The 19,030-nt window shown below is 36.3% G+C and overlaps 1 long non-coding RNA gene across 1 annotated transcript in view; it reads right to left on the reverse strand.

Moving 5' to 3' along the window:
• LOC115830487 overlaps positions 1 to 19,030 on the reverse strand; it is an 85,231-nt gene that overhangs the window by 16,630 nt on the left and 49,571 nt on the right. The window contains exon 8 of the long non-coding RNA XR_004026039.1: positions 7,578 to 7,653. This is a non-coding gene — a long non-coding RNA (uncharacterized LOC115830487). The remainder of the gene's footprint in view (positions 1 to 7,577; positions 7,654 to 19,030) is intronic.

A 19,030-nucleotide genomic window follows, 5' to 3' on the forward strand; every position in this document is an offset into this window, starting at 1 on the left:
TCATGAGGAAAGGGAAAAAGTAACCTGGTAAGACAAAGAAAAATTAAAGCAACAACAGATGTGCAAAGACAAAGACAGATGAGAGATTAAGAAGAGGTCTTCCTTGGCTTCCTATCATTTCAGAGTCCTTGGCATCAGCCTATTCTGGATGTTCATTTTTATCCCTCTCCTATCTGAGGTTTGTGAAAACAACTTGTACTTTTATGGAAGAGCACTCTTTTGAATAACCTAAATGCATACATTTTATGTTACCAGTAACCAAAATAGGCCTATAGGCAAGAGTACATGACATCGGAAGCGGTGATACCCCACATTCCTTATCCTGGACCATTTCTATGCCAATTTTGGTCCCAAACCTTCATGTCACCTTGAAACTATTCAAAGCACTCAGCCCCTTTTGTCAGAGACAAGAAAGGCAGAGCACTCTGTCTTTGAAGTTATACTGCCTTTACCATTAAAAAAAATACATCTACTAAAGATTTTTTTTTTTCCAACAGAGCAACACAATAAAAGAGTAAGTGGCTTTGTAGTAAAAAATAATATAAAAAGATAATTAAATCTCAGGGGTATTTTTTGGTCTAATGCAGTTTTTCTCAGAAAAAAAAAAAAAAACAAGCATCAAGGCTGCCCCTAAAGACACTTTTTGACCCACCGTTGCCACTAACATGAAGTTGAGAAGTGAAAATCTCTGCTTGATTTGTTCTTTCTTTTCAAGAAAAAAGAGGCTTAATATTCACTGCAGAGGGCGAGTAGAAAAAAAAAATCTGTGCTGTTATTTTCGAGGGGTTGAAATGCTTGTTCTCACCACCGAAGGTGTTCGTCTTTACAAAAAATGGTTGCTAGGGAGCTAGCCAATTTGAGGGAATATTTTTGAATGTTTATAAAACTAAAGAGCGGCATCATTGGCAATACATTTATTGGCAGAACTGAACCAATTAGTCAGTGCTGCTAAAGTGACTGCATACAGCTGATTTCACAGAGAGGGCAAATATATAATGATGCATGCTACTGGAGTACTTTTTTTTAAAACTACAGATTTAAGTCTCAGATAAAGGCAATAACACTCTTTCTACTTCAGGAAATTTTGAGTGTTCAAATTTGTGGTTATAAAAACACATTAAGAGAACATTTTTAGGCCATTCTGACACATTCCATACTCATTCTTAAATAAAATAAATCACATGATCAGCTCTCCTTGAGGCTGGAGATTGGTTTTTGTAATAAGGAAAGGCCTAGCAATGTCTCCTCATTTCATTCATTCCAACTATGCAATTCAACTACAATTCTCGTTTTGATTTTCTTTCATGTATTTCTATCTATAATTTTTAAAGACAACTATGATGTATATTTATAGGAATAATGAGAATAAAAAAGGAGAGCAATACCCTTTTAGACAAAGACAATCCAACAAACAAGCAAAACAAAACCAGCAAAAACTTTCTGTGGTGTGCAAATATAAGGTTCACTAATTTCTGCTGGTTGTCACTTTTGATTGTCTCTCCTCTCATTTCATCCATATCCTCTGCTCCCCTCATGAGTGGAGAAAAAAAAATGTGTGATTAGTGAATGTCACCAGTTGGACTCTCTGAGATTCAGATTGAGGAGTTTAGAGTGTAGGAGGTTTTGTAGAGCGTGGTCTTGGGATTCATATCTGCAGAAGAGAAAGGAAAGAAGCAGGGTTGGACAGAGGGAGAACTTGGGCTGCAAGGAAGTCTGAATGGAAGTCATAAGTAACTCTACAAAAAACAGAAGAATGCATGATGCATCTGAGTTCTGAGTGGAGCAAGGGTGCCGGACTTTAATGCTGTCCTATAAACTGGTCACGGATGCTGGCAACTCAGGAAGGGGCACCCAATCTTGAGCAAGGTGGCTCACTTCAATAGAGGCATTTTCTGAAATGGGACAGTAGGGCATAGCACTTTGTCCACTGCATTCTTAGCAGTTGAGGGAAGAAGTTCATCATTCCTGAATAAGGATCCAGATACCACATCACAACACCTTTCACACAACAATGAATAATTATTTTTTATTTAAAAACAATGAATTGCATGAGGCAGTATAGGTAGCTATTAGTGTATTATTTACCCATAACCTTTTGACTGCCTAATACTGGAACAGATCTAGTGGGAAAAAATGCCCAACTTGTACAGGACATTTTGTTCAAGAGAGAAATTGAATCCATGCAATACTACTAAATTCAAGGCAGATGGAGCATTATAAACTGGTAACTGAGGAAAAGAAAATTGGTACCACAAACTCATAGAGAAGATGCTAATGAATATTGAGGGAATCAACAGGGAAAAGGAGCCTGGATATGGGTTGTAACTTTGAGAGCAGTGTTAGGTAAAACAGGCAAGTGGGAAGAAGATGGTTGTTGCCGAAGACAGAAGGTTGTGCATGCTATGGATAAAACAGGTGGGGGATTGAGTGTTTCCCCTAAAGCAGAGGGAGGCAAGTTTGAATAGATTAAGAGGCATAAAATGTCAGAATGACTTGGATGCCAGATTGAAGAGACTGAATGCCACTGAAGATGAAATACAAAACTGAGTATCTCAGTATGGAAGTCATGCAATAAAAGGGGAGCTTTCAAATATTAACACTGTGGGGGGATAGAAGATATTTTGTAGAAGATAAGACTGTAAATCACCATCTTCTTGGTTAGGTTGCCAGAATGGGAAAGGTGAAGTTTCTGCAGTTCCCATGACACACACACACAAAATGAGAACTGAAAGATACACCGTAACATAACCTGTCCAAAGTCACCATGCAAAGAAATGATTGAGCTGGCAGTCGAACCCATAGCTGTCTTCAAAGTGCCTTTTCTGCCACCATTCCACACTGCCAGAATGTTAGGAAACCTGCCTGCAAGGTGCTTTTCCCACCCAGGATTGTTCTGAAAGTAAGAAAATCAAAACACTGGCATTGATTTGGAGTACAATACAGGTTTCATATCTTGATAATATTTGGGAAATTAAATTGGATCTGTCACCATTTTATGATTAGCATAAGACAGAGCCCCATTTTGCATCTAAGAACACTTTCTGAGACAAATTGCTACATCTTTAAATAATGGATTCAATAAACGTTTAACGACTGCCTATTCTGTGCCAGGGAGTAGTCCTGATGTGGTGGGCAAAGCAGAAAATAAGACAAAGTCCTTTTGTCATGAAACTTATATTTTACTAGACAGAGACAAATAAGAAATATAAATATAAGAAGAAATAAAAATCTAAATATATTAGTATGATAATTTCAGAAAAGTACGTATTTTAGGAAGAAAAGCACAGGATAATTTTATGGATAGTTATTGATAAATGATAGGAAATGTATTCAGTTGTTTTGTTTTTGTTTTTAATGTTCCACCACTTAGCTAGCTGCATACTCTTGGTTAATCGGTCTGTGACTCAGTTTTCTCACCTATGTTAGAGATCTGATGCTGTGATTAAAAGATTAAATACACAAAACGTGCTTTCACCAGTGAATAGAGTTCAATAAATGTCAATGCGTTATTAAATGTTACTCATATTCCTGAGAATGAGGACTTCACTTTTCCCATTTCTTCTTTCCTGTGCAGAGGTAGGAAGTCCCAACTGCACAGAATGCATCCTGAAGGTAAAATTTCCTGTTTCAGATTACTTATGCCCCATAACCTTGATACGATTTGTCCTCCCCTCACTCAATAACCACTTATTAAATGGCCACAGCCTGCTAGACATTGGCTTTCTTAAGGTGAATTTAGTTCAGAAATTACTAAATTGAATTCTGTGGGTTTGTTTTGTTTCTCAGTAATCCCTTACACTGGTTTATCAGCCTGCCAGAGAAGCAGAAGGATAGCCTCCAGGGCTCTGTCAGCCGGGCCCAGCCCAGACATCAAAGAATATTATGAATGTGTAAAATTGCCTTTGGCAAATACTATTTACAGACCCTCTGGCACAGTTATGCTGAAATGATAAGAAATGTCACTGCAGCCTACTGCATTGAATAATAAACATTTCCTGCCTTTAATATCAACTACCCACTTATCCAGAACACAGAATGGCTTGCAATTACAATAAAGGAAAAAAGGAAAGGTTAGGGTTTTTTTTGTTTGTTTTTGCTTTTGCTTTTTATTAATATGCCACAATGCTTCCTATTAATTAAATCAGCGGTATAGCCAGGAGTGGAACTTAGTGAGATTATCTGTATTATGCACTTGAAATATAGTTTATCCATTTTAATTAAATAAGTTCTAAATATAACCACTTTTAATTCTTCTACACCCTAAAACTAATTAAAAATAAAATTAGTTAACATTTCTATGTGACATCATTAAAAAAATTGTTCATATAAAGATGCAAATATCCCTATGGTATCCTGTGTATTTACTTGCATCCCTCTGTGATGTTGATGACCAGAGTATTAAAACTTTGCATGAATACAAACCTGTGGGCAAGGCTTTTTTTTTTTCTCAAATTTCTCCCCATGTCTAGTCATCTGCCTTCTGCTTGTCTCATCTTGACATGTTCTGGACACTGGTTATAGCTCTGGGAAGCCTATTAAATTTCACCTCCCTGGATGTTCTGTTTCAGAGAAACTTCATGTTAGGCTGATATGAACACATCGACATCTACTCTTTATTTCCTTATGTAGCATATTAGGGCCTTCTTAGTGTGCTAAGAGGTCTCAGTCGTAAGAAAATACCATTGTACAAAGTGACTAAAGAAACCACCACGAGAACTAGAAATGAGGTAGAAAAACCTGAACAAATTGCTGGAGGCTCAGTGTGGACAAGTCAGACAGTTAAAAACTCCATAGGGACTCAAGTCTTAGCAGCCCTCCAGACTTTTGTAAATTTTACCCTCTGGAGCTTGACCAGGTTCTCATAGCAAATATCAAAAGAAAATCTCCACGTGCTCCTGGCAGCTGGAGAGGAAAGGAAACACTTTGAAATATGCCAGAGCACTCTTTTCTTCTTGACAAGGCTGGCTCTCAGGACAAACTATTTAACCAAAGCCTAACATGCCAGGATTTTACCAGAGACTAACTGACCAGAGGAAAAAGAATACCCAACTCTAGCGCACTCTCATCAAGTTGTCTCACCTAAGAGGTGGGGAGGACTGAGAAACACTTGTGAATTTCACAGTCCAGAGACATAGGTTCACTAAGACCTGATCACAGGACTTTAGAACTCTTCCCTTCCCTCAACACCTTGCAACCTCATGACTAAATGCCTATTTACAGCAGTTCTTTTCACCCAGTACATCCTGTCAAGGTATTAAGGAAAATTACAAGGCATATTAAAAGGTATACCTTGGAACAAACAGAGAAAGCATTAGAAGCAGACATGACAGGAATGTTGGAATATCAGACTAGGAATTAAAGCAACAATGATGAATATGCTAAGGGCCTAATAGGCAAAGGAGACAACATGCAAGAACTGAGAGGTATTGTAAGCAGAGAGACGGAAATACTAAGAAAGGACCAAAAATGAATGCCAGACAAAAACACTAACAAAAATGAAAAACGTCTTTGATGAGCTTGTTAGTAAACTGGACATGGCTGAGAAAATAATATTTGAATTTGAGATTACATCAACAGAAATTTCCAAAACTGATTTCATTCAATGGTGTTTTGTAGTTAGTAGTGTACAGATCTTACAAATATTTTATTAGATTTATAAATAAGTTTTATATTTTTTGGTATTGTAAATGGCACTACTTTTAAAAATTTAAATTTCCAATTGTTTTATTGCTGATAACTAAAAAAACAAATTGATCTTAAATTTTGTGACCTAGCTAAAATACCTTATAAGTTGTAGTAGTATTGGTTTTTAGATTTGGGGGGATTTTTTTTCTTCATCTTTTATTTTAAGTTCAGGGGTGCATGTGCAGGATGTGCAGGTTTGTTACATAGGTAAATGTGTGTCATGATGGTTTGCTGCACAGATCATCCCATCACCTAGGTATTAAGCCCAGCATCTGTTAGCTAATATTCCTGATGCTTTCCCTTCCCCCATCCCACCTCTGACAAGTCTTAGTGGGTGTTGTTCTCCCCAGTGTGTCCATGTGTTCTCATCATTCAGCTCCCACTTATAAGCGAGATCATGCAGTGTTTGGTTTTCTGTTCTTGCGTCAGTTTGCTGAGGATAATGGCTTCTAACTCCACCTGTGTTCCTGCAAAGGACATGATCTCATTTGTTTTTATGGCTGCATAGTATTCCATGGTGTATATGTACCACATTTTCTTTATCCAGTCTATCACTGATGGGCATTCAGGTTGATTCCATATCTTTGCTATTGTGAATAGTGCAGCAATGAACACACACGTGCATGAATCTTTATAATAATGAGACAAGACTGAAAACAAATGAATTAAAATATCCAGGAACTGCAGGACAACTACAGAAGGTGTAACACATTCACAGTGAGATACAAGAAGGATAAGAAAAAGAAAGAGAAAAAGTATTTCAAACAATATGACTGAGAATTGCCTCAAATTAATGTCATACACAAATCACAGGTGGAGGAAACTCAGACCACATCAAGCAGGACAAACGCCAAAAAAACTGTACCGAGGTGCAGTATTTTCAAACACAGAAAATTGGAGATAAAACAAGTAATTCAATTAATAAATGGGCAAAGGATTTGAATAGACAGTTCTCAAAGGCAGACACCCAAATGGCCAATAGGTATATGAAACAATGCTCAGTGTCACAAGTCATCGAGGAAATAGAAATTAAAACTACAATGAGATATTACCATATATGTGTTAGAACGGCTATTAGCAAAACAATGAAAGACAAGTGTCAGCAAGGCCGTGGAGAAAAGGGAATTCTCTGCACTCTTCATTGGTGAGGATGTAAATTAGTAAAGCCAATGTAGAAAACTGTATGGAGGCTTCTCAAAATATTACAAATGGAACTACTGTATGATACAGCAATCCCACTTCTGGGCATATATCCAAAGGAAATAAAATCAGTATGTTGAGGAGATTTCTACACTTTCATGTTCATTGCAGCATTATTCACAATAGGCAAGATATTGAATCAACCTAAGTGTTAAATGTCCATTGACAAATAAATAAAAAATAATTAGTACACATACACACACCCACACACACAAACACACACACATACACAATGGTACACAATGGGTTGCTACTCAGACTTGCAAAAGAAGGAAATTCTGTCATCGTGACAACATGCATGAACCTAGAGAACATGAGGCTTGTTGAAATAAGCCAGGCAAGAAATACAAATACTGCATTTACTTATATATGAAATCTAAAAATGTTGAATTTACAGAAACAGAGAGTAGAGGGATCGTTGCCAAAGGCTGGGGTTTGGGGAGATGCCAGTTAAAGGGTACAAAGTTTCAGGAAAACAGGATGAATAATCTCTGGAGATCTAGTGTACAGCAGGGTGACTAGAGTTGAGCATGTGTTTTATGTTACTAAGAATAAACTTGCTAAAATATTAAAATTTAAATGTCCTCACCACACAAAAAAGGTAAGTATGTGTATTAGTCCATTCTCACGCTGCTATAAAGAACTGCCTGAGACTGTGTAATTTATAAAGGAAAGAGGTGTAATTGACTCACAGTTCTGCATGGATGTGGAGACCTCAGGAAACTTACAATCATGTCTTTCTTCACATGGCAGCAATAAACAGAAGTGCTGAGCAAAAGGGAGAAAATACCCTTATAAAACCATCAGATCTCATGAGAACTCACTCACTATTATGAAAACAGCATGAGGGTAACTGCCCTTATGAATAAATCACTTCCCATCAGGTCCCTCCCATGACACATGGGGATTATGGGAATGACAATTCAAGGTGAGATTTGGGTGGGGACACAGAGCCAACTATATCATTCTGCCCCTGGCCCCTCCCAGATCTCATGTCCTTCTCACATTTCACAACACAATCATGCCCTTCCAACAGTCCCCGAAAGTCTTAACTCATTCTACCATTAACCCAAAAGTCCAAGTCCAAAGTCTCATCTGAGACAAGACAAGTCCCTTCTGCCTATGAGCCTGTAAAATCAAAAGCAAGCTAGTTACCTTCTAGATACAATGGGGGTACAGGCATTGGGTAAATACACCCATTCCAAATGGGAGCAATTGGCCAAAATAAAGGGGCTACAGGCCCCAGTCAAGTCTGAAATACAATAGGATAGTCGTTAAACCTTAAAGTTCCAAAATGATCTCTTTTTGACTCCATGTCTCACATCTGGGGCATGCTGATGCAAGAGGTGGGCTCCAGTGGCCTTGAGCAGCTCTGCCCCTGTGGATTTGCAGGTATAGCGCCCCTCCCAGTTACTTTTATGGGCTAGTGTTGAGTATCTGCAGCTTTTCCAGAAACATGGTGGATCTACCATTCGGGGGTCTGGAGGACAGTGGCCCTCTTCTCACAGCTCCACTAGGCAGTGCCCCAATGAGAACTCTGTGTGGGACCTCCAACCCCACATTTCCCTTCTGCATTGCCCTGGCAGAGGTTCTCCATGAGGGCTTCACTACTGCAGCACACCTCTGCCTGGGAATCTAGGCATTTCTGTAACATCCTACGAAATCTAGGCAGAGGTTCCCAAACATTAATTCTTGACTTCTGTGCACCCACAGGCCCAACACCATGTATAAGCTGCCAAAGCTTGGAGCTTGCACCCTCTAAAGCAATGGCCTGAGCTGTACGTTGGCCTCTTAGCCACAACTGGGACACAGGGTACCAAGTCCCAAGACTGTGCAAAGCAGCAAGGCCCTGGGCATGGCCCGCAAAACTATTTTATCTTCTTAGGCCTCTGGGCCTGTGATAGGAGGGGCTGCCGTAAAGACCTCTGACATGCCCTGGAGATATTTTTCCCATTGTCTTGGCAATTAACATTTGGCTCCTCATTACTTATGCAAATTTCTGCAGCTGGCTTGAACTTCTCCTGGCTGCAAACTTTGTGAATTTTTATGCTGATTCTCTTTTAAACATAACTTCCAATTCCAAATCATATCTTTGTGAATACATAAAACTGAATGCTTTTAACAGCACCTGAGTCATCTCTTGAATGCTTTACTGCTTAGAATTTTTTTCCACTAGATACTCTAAATCACCTCTCAATTTCAAATTCCACAAGTCTCCAGGCCAGGGGCAAAATGCTGCCAGTCTCTTTGATGTAACATAGCAAGAGTCGCCTTTATTATGGTTCCCAACAAGTTCCTCATCTCTATTGGAGACCACCTCAGCCTGGACTTCATTGTCCATATCACTATTAGCTTTTTGGTCAAAGCCTTTCAAGTCTCTAGAAAGTTCCAAACTTTCCCACATTTTCTTGTCTTCTTCTGAGCCCTCCAAACTGTTTCAACCTCTGCCTGTTACCCAGTCCCAAAGTCACTTCCACATTTTCAAGTATCTTTACAGCAGCACCACACTACCTGGTACCAATTTATTGTGTTAGGCTGTTCTCACACTGCTATAAATAACTGCCCAAGACTGGGTAATTTATAAAGGAAAGAGGTTTAATTGACTCACAGTTCCACATGGCTGAGGAGGCCTTAGAAAAGTTACAATCATGGCAGAAGGGGAAGCAAATACATTCTTCTCCACATAGCAGCAGGAAGGAGAAGTGCTGAGCAAAAGGGGGGAAAGTCCCTTATAAAACCATCAGATCTTGTGAGAACTCACCCACTATCACAGGAACAGCATAAGGATAACCAGCCCCATTATTAAATTACCTCCCACTGGGTCCCTCCCATGACACTTGGGGATTATAGGAACCCAGTTCAAGGTGAGATTTGCGTGGAGACACAGAGCGAAACCATACCAGTAAGTGATGTTATGGTTATGTTAACTAGATTGATTTAACAATTTCATCCTGTATTCATGTATCAAAACATCATGTTGTACATTATACATACATACACTTTTTATTTGTTTATTATATGTTAATAAAGCTGAGGTGATTGAGAAAAAGAGAGATATAAGAAGGTTTAAAAATAGAAAATAATATTTAAAAAAAATCTGAAAGAAGGTAGAGGAAAACATATATAGAGAGGACAAAGATAAAAATTACATTTGATGTCACCTGAGAAACTATGCAAACACAGAGTGGAGTGAAATATTTAAAATCTTGTGAGGAAAAAATAACACCAAGTAGAATTCTGTACCCTGAGAAATTATCCTTCAACATGAAGAAGAAATACTTTCTAGAACAAATAACAATTGAGAGAATTTGTCGCCATTTTATTTATAAAGTAGCAAAATAATCTAGGTCAGAAACATGAGTCTTCCTAGAGAAAGGAAGAGCATCAAAGATAGAATAAGTGAAAGTAAAATAAACATTTTTATTTTCTTGTTCTAATAATATGTATGCACTAAAAATAAAATTTTCAAATTATATGAGGCAAAAACTGGTAGAACTGCAAGGAGAAATAGATGAATTTGCTATTATTGTTTGAGACTTCAATAGCTCTTTAAAAGAGATGGATGTATCCAGCAGGCAGAGAATCAGTAAGAACATAGTAGAGCTCAACAGCACCATACTGAATATAATTAATATCTACAGAGTATTTCGTCAGATGAAATACATAGAATGTACATTCTTCTTAAGCTTACATGGAACATTCATCAAGATACACCATATTCTGTGATATAAAACACAACTTAACAAATCTAAAGAAACAAATATCACACCAAGTCTGCTCTCACATCACAGTGGAATTAAGTTAGAAATCATTAAATGAAAAATAGCTGGAAAATTTCAAAATATTTGAATATTAAACAATAGATCTCTAAATCAAATGTGGGTCAAAGAACAAATATTAAGAACAATGAAAATATTTGGAACTAAATGGGAATTAAAATACAACTTACCAAAATAGGTGGAATGCAGTAAATGGAGCCCTTAAAGGAAAATATATGGCATTAAATATATATTAGAAAAGAAGCATGTTCTAAAGTCAGTAATGTAAGTTTTAATCTTAAGGAAGTAGAGAAAGACAAATTAAATTTAAAGTAAGCACAAGAAAAGTTAAAAATTTAAGCATACGTCAATGAAATTGAAAACAGGGAAGCAATAGAGAAAATTAATAAAACCAAAAGCTGGTTCTTAAAAACATCAATAAAATCTATAAGGCTCTAGTCAGGCTAAGAAAAAGAAAATATAGAGGACATAATTACTAATATCAGAAACGAAAGAGAGGACATGACATCACTACAGATCCAAGGGACATTAAGAGTGTAAGTTAAGGATTATTAAGAACAACTCATGCCCACATATTTGATCGTCTGAATGAAATGGACTGTTTTCTTGAAAGACACAATCTGGTAAAACTCGCACAAGAAGAATTAGACAATTTGAATGGGCCTATATCTCTGAAATAAGCTGAATCAATAATTAATAACCTCCCCGAATATAAATCATCATGCTCAAATCAGTTCACTGTTGAGTTTTACCAAACATTTAAAGAATAAATGGTATGAGTTCTTTACAATCTACAATCTCTTTTATAAGATAGAAGAAGCAGGCATACTGTCTGACTTCTTCCATGAGACCAGAATTATTCTAATACCAAACTAAACAAATATATTACAAGAAAATAAAACTATAGACCAATGTCTCTTATGAACATATATGTAAAAATCCAAAAACAACAACAAAAATACATTATCAAATCAAACCCAATTATGTATAAAAATAATTATACACCATGTACAAGTGAGATTTATTGTAGGTATCCAAGGCTGGTTCAACATACAAATAATTTTTTAATAATAATTTTATTATTTAATAATAATGTTAAAAAATCCTAGGTAAACTAGAAATAGAAGAGAATTTTCTTAACTTGATAAATATTTATCTACCAAAAATCTACAGCTAATATAATACTTAATGGTGAGAAACTAGAAGCTTTCCCACGAAGATCAGGAACAAGATAAGGATATTCTCTCTCACTGATCCTTTAGAACATATCACTAGAGGTTCTAGGTAATGCAATAAGACAAGACAAGAAAAGAACATGTATACATATATGGAAGGAGGAAGCAAAATGAGCTTTAATTGCAGATGACAGGATTGTTTATTTACGAAATCCTAAAAACTTAATGGAAACATTCCCAGAAATAAGTGACTATAGGAAGGTTGCAGGAAACAAGGTTAATATAAAAAAAACTCTTTTCCTATATGCCAGCAATAAACAAGAAGAACTTGAAATTAAAAATACAATAGGCCGGGCATGGTGGCACATGCCTGTAATCCCAGCACTGTGGGAGGTCAAGGCGGGTGGGTCACAAGGTCAGGAGATAGAGACCATCCTGGCTAACGCAGTGAAACCCTGTCTCTAGTAAAAATACAAAAAAAAAAATTTAGCTGGGCCTGGTGATGTGCGCCTGTAGTCCCAGCTGCTGGGGAGGCTGAGGCAGGAGAATGACGGGAACCTGGGAGGCGGAGCTTGCAGTGAGCCGAGATCGCACCACTACACTCCAGCCTGGGCGACAGAGTGAGACTCCATCTAAAAAAAGAAAAAGCACTATAACATTTACATTAGCACTCCCAAAATGAAATACTTAGGCATACATTTAATAAAATATGGCAAAGATCTATCTGAAGAAAACTATAAAGTTTTGATAAACAAAATCTACAAATAACTAAATAAATAGAAATACATCCCATGCTGATGGATAAGAAGACTTAATCTTATCAAGATATTAGTCCCTCACAAATTAATCTATAGATTTGGCCTGATCTTAAAGCTCAGCAAGTTATTTTGTGGACATTGAAAATCTAATTCTAAAGTTTGTATGAAGAGGCAAAAGACCTATAAGATAATGCAATAGTAAAGGAGAAGAACAAAGTTTGAAGACACACACTATCCAACTTCCAGATTAGTTACAAAACTACAGTAATCATGACAGTGTGATGTTGACTTAAGAACTAACAAATAGAGCAGTGGAAGAGAATAGAGAGCCCAAAGATAGGCCCACATAAATGTAGTCAAGTAATCTTTCACGAAGAAACAACAGCAGTACAATGGTGCAAAGATAGGCTTTTCAACAAATAGGCTGTCAAAACTGAACCTACGTTTCCAAAAAGTGCATCTAGACACAGACTTTACATGTTTCATAAAAATTAACTCAAAATGAATCATAGTCCTAGATATTAAAACACAAAATCATAAATTTCTAGAATATAACACAGAAGAAATCTTAGATAATCTTGAGTGTGGCAACAACTTTTTAGCTGTAGTAACAATGCCAAAATTCATAAAGGAAAAAATGATTTTATTAAAATTAAATACAAACAAACTTCTGATTTGCAAAAGATATTGTCGAGAATGAAAGGACAAGCCACAGACTGAAAGAAAATATTTGCAAAAGATATATCTGATAAAGGAGTCTCATCCAAAATATACAAAAATCTCTTAAAATTCAACAATAAGAAAATGAACAACGTGATTAAAAAATGAGCAAAAGACTTGATCAGACATTTCATCAAAGAAGATATACAGATGGCAAATGAACATATGAAAAGACGTCCAACAACACATGTCATTAATAAATTGCAAATGAAGACAATAAATTTCTTCTACATACTTATTAAAATGGCCAAAATATACAACACTGACAACAGCAAAAGCTGGTTGAGGATGTGGAGGAGCAGGAAAACTCATTCATTGCCAGTGGCAATGCAAAAATATGCAGCCACTTTGGAAGTTTCTTACAAAACTAAATGTACTCTTAGCATAATATCTAGCAATCATGCTTTTTCATGTGTATCCAAAAAAGTAGAAAACCTATGACCACACAAAAACTTGCATGGAATTCTTTACAGAAGCTTTGTTCATAACTGTCACAACTTGGAAACAAACAAGATGGTTTGAAGCATTATGTGAATGGATAAACTGTGGTATATATAAACAATGAAATATTCATTGCTAAAAATAAATAAGCTACCAAGCCATTAAAAACATAAAGGAATGTTAAATGCATATTACAAAATGAAAGAAGTGAATCCGAAAAGAATACATATAATAATGCATAATTCCATTTATATGTGTTTTTAGAAAAGGCAAAACTATAAAGGTAATAGATCAGTGGTTTCCAGGGACTGGGGACAGAGGATGGACAAAGCATAGCCCAGAGGATTTTCACAGCATTTGAAACACTCTGCAGGATGCTATAGTGGTGTATACATGGCATTACACATTTGTCCAAACCCGTAGAATGACTACACTGAGTGAACCCTAATATAAACTATAGACCTTGGGTGATGATGATATGTTAATGTAGGTTCATTCATTGTAAGAAATGAACTACTCTTAGGAGGATGTTGCTAATAAAGAAGGCTATGCATATGTGGGGGAAGGACGTATATGATAAATCTTTGCACATTTCTCTTAATTTTGCCATGGACCTAAAGCAGCTCCAGAAAATGAAGTCTTCAAAAAGAATGGCTTTATAAAAACATGGAGATAATGAACAATCAAACATACTGTATCTGAATAACATTTCTCTAATTATACTGATACCTCAGTCTTACATCTGATCCCATGAAGTGTTTAGTTCAACACATTCCATAATGATCTTTCGTAATTTTATTGAAAATATTCATTCAAAATTATTCACTAATTTAATAAATATTTATTGAGCATCTATTACATACCAGTTATTGTCCGAGATACAGGGAATAAACCAGTGAACAAAACAAACGTTCCTATTCTCATAGAGTTTATATTCCAGTGGGTGAGGAAGACATACAATAAATAAAACAATTAAATCACATAATTCATTAAGAAGAATCAAGCCCAGGAGGCATTCAGAGAGAGTGAGGGGTGCATACGTAGAACCCTTAATTAGATGGTCAGAAATGCCCTCATTGCCCTCATTGAGAAGGTGACGTTTGAACAAAGACCTTAAGATGATGAGGGAGAAAGTCAAGCAGATGTCTAAGGAACACAAAACCAGGGGCAGTGCAAAGGCCCCTATAACTGGAATGTTTCTAGTGCAGTAAAAGAACAACCAGGTGGTCAGTGAAGCTAAAAGTTGACTGAGTAGGAAATGGGGTCAGTAAAGTAATTGGCAGCTATCTCTAAGGGCATCTAGTGGTCCTTGGTGATGGTTACAAGAGAAAAAAATAAAAAGAATCATTTGTTTATTATTGTGTAGATAATAATAGAACTAGAAACTAGAGGAGACTAATATTGATTTGAAAAATGTATGACAGAGATTGTGTCCAGGCATCCTCTATGCATTTCCTAATTTAGTACTTAAAACTTCTTATGTATGTATTATTATTTACATTTATAGATGTAGGAACTGAGATTCAGAGCGTTTAAGAAATTGCCTAATTTCATTGAGAATACACAGTTATCTCAGCATTTAAAATCAGTACTCTTAATTCCAAAGTTACATTCTTTTGACAATATGTCAGCCAAGTTTTAGCAACAGTGATATGACTTATCTTCAAACTTGAGCATTGCAACCATCTCTTCTTTAATAAACAGCTAACTACTTAAAAAAAAAAACGACGCTTATAAGCACGGAAAAGGTGTGTGTATGTGTGTGTGTGTTCTTTCTACTTTTAGGATGGGATTAAAAGTTGCTTTCAGTTGAAAGCAAGCATAGCAGAGTGGTTAAAAGCATGGTCTATAGCAGCAGATGAGGCCATGTTTCTTGCCATTGCTTGCTTATGGATGTCTTTGGACATGGTACTGAAATTCTCTAGGTTTCTGTTTTCATGTGTGTCAAATGGGCATGCAAATAACATATGCATATGCACATAATATAGGCAAATAACTTATTACAGTGATAATTAAATGACAGAATGAATGTAGATTACTTAATCTGGTCTGTATGTAATATGAGTTCAATAGGTTTTAGCCACCATAATTTATATTTCCTAACTCACTACAAGTGGCTGTCAGCTCCTACAGTCAAGGAATGTGATTTTTCTAGTACTGATAGGGCCCTACGCACCCACCCACCCCTGCCAAAGTGCAAAGGAAAAACTATTGCTCTAGTGGGATTTAAAAAATTATGTTCACCTGTAATGTACTGCAGTGAAAACTTCAACCCACTCCCAGAAGCACTGCTTAGAGTGTGGCATAATTAAAATAAGGGAACAATCAACAGCAGGCATGTTAGCATAGAACCAAGGAAATTATTCAGAAACCAAACTGAACAACATCATTAAGAATCACCAGAGGCTTCTATAAATATGTAAGTAGTGTAGGAGTCGAAATAATACAGAAGGGAAACACACTATAAAAATATGTTTGTGTCTATAGGCACTGCCTGCCTAAGTCTTCAGGTTGTGTAACTCAAAGTAACTTCTTCGGTGAGGGTGACTTACGATGGAGATACTATTATACATTAGATAGCATCAAGGCCTGGATTTTAACAGGAGTTAAAGCACAATTTATATTTGTTTCTGTGCTTAAAAGTAGTAGCTAAGCCATAAAACCGCACTCTGCCCTACTTTTGAAAAAATAAGAACCCTATAAAAATAACCCATACTTTGTATCCAAAGTCTATACTTTTATTGAGCTACCAGATTTGATACAAGGTATAATACAAGTCTTAAACTTTACTAACATGTAAGGAGTCAAATTTAAACTACTCTGTTAGGGTAATGAATCCAAGAACTTAGCAGAGCCCATATCTCTGGTATTGAAGTGGTAGAAACTAGGTCAGTTAATGCAGGAATGCAAGAGAGGTTTCAAGTCTAAATTTTAGTGCCTGATTTTGGTATGCGGGACCTCCTCTCCAGTTACACACCAAGTTAGACCTCCAATCTCAACTTGGAGAAATATTCACGATTTCACTCGGGGCTATGGGAAGAAAAAAAAAATTGATCTTGATTTAAAGAACAGGCAAATGTTTAACCAGGAAAAACTAATGGCATAAACTTGCCTAAAAAACAGCCTTAATGCCAGAGAAAACATTGCTGTGTTTGAAGAAATGGAAGCACAGGGTGACTGGAGTGTGGCATATAGAGGGGAAACTGGCCAGAAGGTAATTTAAAGAAGCAGCAAAGTCAAATCACCATCAGTTATATGTTGAAGAATCTGGGTTTTAGTCTACATGAAATGAAAAGACATTCATAGGCTGTTGTGAAGAAAGAGGGTGAATCTGTGCTATGATTTATAAGCAGCAATCTGGCTGCTGTAAGGGGATGAGGGGAGTTGGGGGAAAAGTGTGATAGCTAGAGAGGCTGCAATGGTGACATGAACTAAGAGGCTGAAAGTGAAAATGGAGAGAATGGATAGCTCCTAGATCTATCCTTGAGGTAGAATCAAAAAGACTTGCAGTTAACTGGGATGTTAGGTGCTTACAAAAGGCTTGTCAAAAACTTCACAGTTTCCTGCTTAAGTGATAATGAGAATATCTGCTTTTATAGAGTGACTACAATGCTAGAAGTGTAGATCAAGAATTCAATGTTTCGCCTCCTGCTAATTTGAATTGTATATGAGACATTCAAGTGGAGATTCCTAGCAGACCGTCAGATATAAGAGTTTGCAGGTTAGAAGAGACCTCAGGACTGTCCTAGTACATATACAGGTTTGTACCTTATAAACATTTCTTTGTAAAGCTTTACATGCCTAATTATTTCCCTAGGTCCAAGGAATGATGAGAAAATTACTACTAAAAGCTACATTCCTCAAAATTCAAATGCCCAGGAGACTGCTGCAATGAAAGCATTTTGATAAACTGTGTAGGCTGCTCTAAAAATCCAACCACCCAACCAAAGAAACAAAAAACAATGCAAATAAAGTTTTGCAAAAGTAAAACATGGGGTATGAGCTGCCTGTGGATCTTGAGCATTAGAGGTGTGCTATTCTCAACTCTTACAGGGATTTTGTTATCTTGGTCCAATCCCTGCCCATTGAGTTTTCTTAGTCAAAAATGAACTCTCTTTTGTCCTATGTATACCACAAGGCTAATAAAGCTAGAAAAATGCCGATAGTAAAGAAAAACATGCCTTCGTTTCCTATAGACCCAATGAGAAATGAGCTGAGCTCAGTTTTTTTAAGAGCCATGCTAATTAAACAGTATGGTCTTAAGAGACTGCTAAATCATGACCCCACCTAAACTGTTTATCTTCAAGCACAGGATAATAGCATAGTAATTGGTGAAATGAAGCCATTTCTGATCAAATTGCTCTTTTCTTTAGCCTCTCTGCCCAATATAAGTCACTTTTCCCCAGCTCCAACCCGAGCAGTTGAGACTCTGCTGACATTACAACATGAAAAGCTTCAGTAATTGATTCCAACTGTTGCAGCTGCAAAGAATTGCTTTGCTAAGTAAAGGGATTTATGGATTTGGCCACATTTTGTTGTTTGCTGCCTTCGATTACTACAAATTCATTCTTTCCTCTGTTTTCCAAGATAAGAGTGGGTAGAACTGATATGGAAATGATTTTAGCAATGTGTTAGATTTAAAAAAAGTTCTCTGTAGGTTCTTTTAAAAATGAAACTTTTCTTTTTCTCTCAGCAGTAAAATATTTTCATTGATGAAAATTTTGGAAACACAAAAATTTTTAAAAAGTAAGAACTATTTATCATCATTCAACCATGATAACCACTACTGTTTTTAGTTTTTATAAAAGTTATCTTTCAACATATATATGGTTATGTTTATTTTTAATCAAATTATAATGAAATAATTTTTTCATCTTTCTTTTTTCCCATGTTCATTCAATTTTTTCAAAAGCATGATTTTTAATCTCTGAAAAATATTTAGTTAATACACGTTTAATAGCTTATGAGATACATTCTGTTATCTAACTAACGTTAAATTTGTTTCTGAAGAGCTTTCAAAAGTAAGTTTCTGTACCTGTCTTAGAATAGTGCTTATACACTCACATTTCAATAATTCATAATTTATTGTAGAGTCTTCCAATGATACATTTTCTACTAAGAATAATAAGAAAAGAAAGAGAAGTCCTGACTGCTAGAATTATTTCAGTATAATATACATGTACAAACCGGAATCTTACATGTCAAAAAGATGAGCAGATTTAAAGATAGTGGACTCATATTCTTCTCCCTGTACTATCACTTTGCTGGATAA

Source organism: Nomascus leucogenys, chromosome 15 (assembly GCF_006542625.1).
Source record: "Nomascus leucogenys isolate Asia chromosome 15, Asia_NLE_v1, whole genome shotgun sequence".
NCBI lineage: Eukaryota > Metazoa > Chordata > Mammalia > Primates > Hylobatidae > Nomascus > Nomascus leucogenys.